This window comes from Quercus robur, chromosome 10, assembly GCF_932294415.1.
Source record: "Quercus robur chromosome 10, dhQueRobu3.1, whole genome shotgun sequence".
Classification (NCBI taxonomy): domain Eukaryota; kingdom Viridiplantae; phylum Streptophyta; class Magnoliopsida; order Fagales; family Fagaceae; genus Quercus; species Quercus robur.
In genome coordinates, this window is record NC_065543.1 from 28269944 (window position 1) to 28274685 (window position 4742).

General features: G+C 35.3%; 1 long non-coding RNA gene across 1 annotated transcript; it reads right to left on the reverse strand.

Annotated features, from left to right (window-relative positions):
- Window positions 1–701: 701 nt before the first annotated feature.
- On the reverse strand, window positions 702–1616 carry LOC126703303 (uncharacterized). Its single transcript, XR_007648008.1, has 2 exons — window positions 1281–1616; window positions 702–1171 (listed from the first exon to the last, which is right to left on the reverse strand). It is a non-coding gene; the product is annotated as an uncharacterized LOC126703303 (long non-coding RNA).
- Window positions 1617–4742: the final 3126 nt, after the last annotated feature.

The following is a 4742-nucleotide window of genomic DNA, read 5'->3' on the forward strand; positions in this document are numbered from 1 at the left end:
TAGAGTCTAGGGACAAAGGTTTTGTACTAGATCTGAAACTTCTCTTTACTATAGTGAATTACTTTTCGGGAAGGTTCCCCCCCAGGTTTTTTACTGTGAAACTAGTTTATTTCATTGGTTTTCCTAGGTTATCATATCTTGTCTTATTTATTTTTCCGCTGCATGATTTTGACATGATATTGATGTTTGTTTGTTTTAACAAGTTTTATTTATAATAAGTCTAATTAATAACTTGGATTTAAAACTTGTTAATTCTATCAACCGGGGTCTAAATTTCCCAACAACTAACAAGACTCTCAAAAAGGTTCGTGTGGGGAAAGTATTTGGTTTTCAAAGCTTGAGCCCATAGTGTGGTTGGCCGTTGCTGAAGCCTCCAGACTTGATTCATGAGCAAAGCCATATTCATATGAAGAGAAGATTTAATGCCCAAACCACCAGCATCTTTTGGAGTAGTTATGACTTCCCAAATAATCATGTGACAATGTCTGTGATGGGCAGTGTTTCCCCATAAAAACCGAAAATTTAGTGTATCCAAGTGTCGACTAATGTTTTTGCGATAGAAGGGTCGTTTGCATGGCATGGGTCCTCGTTTTTTTACTGGTTTTGGCCATGTTATCGAACTGGTTTAGGATCTAGTTCCCAATTGAACTGGCAGTCCGATCTGATTTTAAATCGCGGGACTTATGTCTCCAAGAACAAGGTAACTTCAATTTTCCATTATCATTTGAGCTTCAAAAACAATAATGCATATCTTCCCCTCTATATATACACACACACACAAAAGGACAGTACGATATTCAGAATACCTTATAGATTTACAAACCAGGAAAAGAAAAATCAAAGGGGATGAGAAAATGTAAGATGATATACTGAACACAACGAAATGGTTGAAGCACCTCACATGGAGAGAGTAACTACGAGAATAGGAGCTACAAGCAGGTGCCAGATGGGCAAAACCACACAATAGCCCTCAACAAGTTTTCTGGGCTGCAGAATCCAGAGCTTTGAGGCCATTAACAAAATCATCAGGAGCTTTATGATGCACTGAAGGATCTAGATACTGAATCAAAGAGTATAGGGGATATCAAAGAGAATAGCAGGCACATCAAATTGAAGGTTAAATATGTATCCTGACTTCACTTTGACCAACATAGAATTCACTCAATTAGTCCTGGGAGTATTTGAACAGAGAAAGCATGTACTTACGAATAAAGATATATTTTTTTTAATGAACTACTTATCAGCAAGGAAAAGAAAAATGAACAGTTCTAGTATCACACCACAGGTATCAATGCATTCTTCAGTCCTCATCATCCTCAGAACTTGCATATGCTACGCCTAGTAAACTTTTAACAGGGTTTTCCGTATTAGTATCTCCCTCTGCTTTATTCAATCTTGACAGAGGCCACTCTTTCTCCTCCCGGTCAGTCTCAGGCTGCTCTTTCTCCTGGTGAGACTCAGACTTAAGGCTTTTTAAAGCAGAATCATTTGAAGCAGGAGTTGACTGATTCCCATCAGATGGACTAGAAGTTCTCTTCCGTTTGGGTTTGATTTCCACGACCTTTTTCAATAAATATTGCTGTCTGCAATCCAGATAAAATACATATTTCAGAAACCCCCCCCAAAAAAAAACTAGACACTTTTTTTTTTTTTTAACTACAAAGTGCAAAGATCGTTCAAAATGCACACATTTTGTGTGTGCCTGTGTTGAGAGAGAGAGAGAGCCCTGATTCCACTCTTGGGCTTGGGCTCAACTCGAAGTGGCAAGGGGACTGATGCAGGTGAAGAATCTGCTAAACTTGCAGCTTTGTGTCCATTGGTTAAGGAAGAGAAAGAAAAACTAGAAACAACACTAGCATCAACATAGAACAAAATTTCAGCAGACCCCAAACAGTTCTCTCCATAGATGTTTTCAAAATTCAACTTAACAGCATTTCACAAGTTTGACAAGTAAAATATAGCGAGCACTAGAGAGTTCATTCAACACAAAGAGGCATAAACATACCATAATTTTCAATTTAAATAGAATTAGTAAGTTCACATAATGACCCGGCTTCTCATAAAGCATACAGTGGTCACAATGGTCAGAAGAATCTAACAATCAAGCATACATGTAAGGAAGCAATTAAGCCTGTGGTGACTATTTTTCCAAGCCATTTAAAACAACTCCCCTAGCTGCCATAAAAATTAAACTACACTATGAAGTTCGACATTTTTTAATGATCGCACTACACAGAAATAAGCAAGTCTTCTTCCTCTTTAACAGAATCATGGAACAACAGCCAAGTCAAGGGATAGCCTATAGCAAGATTAAGTATAATGTTGGTTACCAGTAAATCAAGGGAAAACCATGCATATGAGAACATTACAAAAGTTTCATTACGGACCAACAGTACTCTCCCTCTTTCAATAACATAAAAGGATATCTTAAATGCAGCAAATGCCCATTTCTCAGTTCAACGTAGGAGGCGTTCTGCATCCTCCTCAGCTTCCATTTGCTCCTTGAGATAGAGTAGATCATCACTGTCCAAGGCTGCATACTCAAATAAAATGAAGTTGAAGAAACAAAAGGTAAAAACAAAAAGAAAGGATAACACAGACAGAGACAAGGAAGGAAGATTGTTACCGCCTCGCCCATGAAGGTAGCCTCCATGCTCTCCTGCAACATCTTGCATCTGCTTGCATCAACCGCCCGGTAGAGGAAGCCAAGATCGCTGCCGGGGCGTGTTATCAGAAAACTCCCCTCAAGGTTTTGCACAAAAGAGCAAAAGAACCTAAACTATATCACACCGGTATAGTATGTTATTATTACTATTATTATTATCATAACGGCACGCAATGGGTCTCATAATATCCATCCCGTTACTAAGAGAGGAAGTACGATTTGAGGCATAGCTCATTGACTGTGACAGCATAATATCATGTTTAGGACTAAATTTGGGAGTTCAAAACATAACAGAATGGAATGAATCAAGAGAGACATTCCTTTTTGTAATGTGTTTGGGAGTTTACAAAAGAAAGAAAAGGAAATAAAATGTATACATATTTCGAAATTTTTAAGCCCATTTTATACATTTTTATTATGGAGCAGGATCATATAGTTTAGTTTTGGGAGAAATGTATATATGGAAATAATAAAGATGAAAGAGATCATGTAGTATCAACTATGATGAAGTCTAGAATAATGAGAGTGTAAAGGGAAGCAAATTGTTCACAGAGAAAGAGAAAGAGAAAGTGAGGCAATGCGCTAACCTTGGCATCCATGCGCTGGAAAGTGGTGTCTTCATCATCTATCTTCTCTTTCCTTTCCCCCATTTCTTATCTGTTCAATCAAATCCTTTTTTTTTTTTTTTTTTTCTTTTTCACTATACTAAATATTACAAAATGACTTTCAATGAAGATAGAAAGAAAGAAAGAAAGAAAGAAATCTTTAGGGTCGGTAAGATTGGTGTATTCACGGACCTCTCTTCCTGCCATCTTTCTTTTTTTAATACCCTTTGCTCTTCAATTACTTTCTATATCCCCTTTAGGCTGTGGATTAGGAGAAATTATAGAGTCCTCTAGTGGACCACGTTATTTGTCCACTATTCCACTAAAAGACTCCCACTTGTTTAAAATTGCTGAATCAGTAATCAATTTCTGTTTAAAAAAATTTTCTAACTCAGCAATTTTAAACAGGTGAAAGTTTTTTAGTGGAATAGTGGACCATATCACCTATCCACCATGAAGATCTTATAATTTCTCGTGGAGTAGCTAGTTATACGAAAAAATCAAATAAGTTTGAAAATTCGGATTGTGTTTTCTTTGGTTTCTCAATTTTATGAGTTTGTGTTTGTGTTTGAGGATTCTTCCACAAATCAGAATTTAGGGATTTTTTTTTTTTTTTTACAATTACTTCGCTATCCTTCTTCTCTTCTGTTCTACCCTAATTTTATTTTATGCTTTTTGTATTTATACTAGTTTGGGTGGCACGTGCTGCCCTTGCACGTGCTGCCCCCTCAGTAAGATTTTTTTTTTTTTTTTGGAGAAAAAAGTAAGAAATTTAATATAGAACTTCTATTTAAAAAATTGTGAAACCATGTACCATAAAATGTATATCATACAGTGCTAATCTCATTTATAAATGAATTTTGATTATACAAAAACTTAGAGAAGCTATTTAATATAAGAATATTTATTTTACTATAATAGTTTCTTAGAATCTATTTGCTAAAAGCAACATTCACTCACTAAAAAATTCTAAAAATGATAACAAATACCATCATCTTCCAACAATAAATAACTAAGTTTTGTTAAGACATTATCACAATAGTTAGATTTTCAAAATGAATGACTCCATGTGCAGCAATTGAAGCTCTTCATCAAACACACTGGCTTATAAGCTCTCATGAATCACCTCGCATTATTAGCACAAGACCAAAGGTTAATGTTAGTCCCCAACTTTCTAGAAAACCACATGAAAATAAGCTTTAACTAACCCCTTAAAAAGCTCTTAGTAAATAGAAGAAGATAAACTATATAATTTTCCCTAGTTATTGCAAGCAAAAAACCAAAAAAAAAAAAAAAAAAAAAATCTACAGCAATTTACTATATCTGAAACAATCATATCATTGGTTTTTTCTTTTCTTTTATTCTCTTTTCATTTTAACCCACTTAGACTAGCTTGACAACCAAAAGTAAAATATGTACATAAGGTATTCTCAAATTTGCAAAGTCAATTACAGTTTATGGAAGCAGATGTC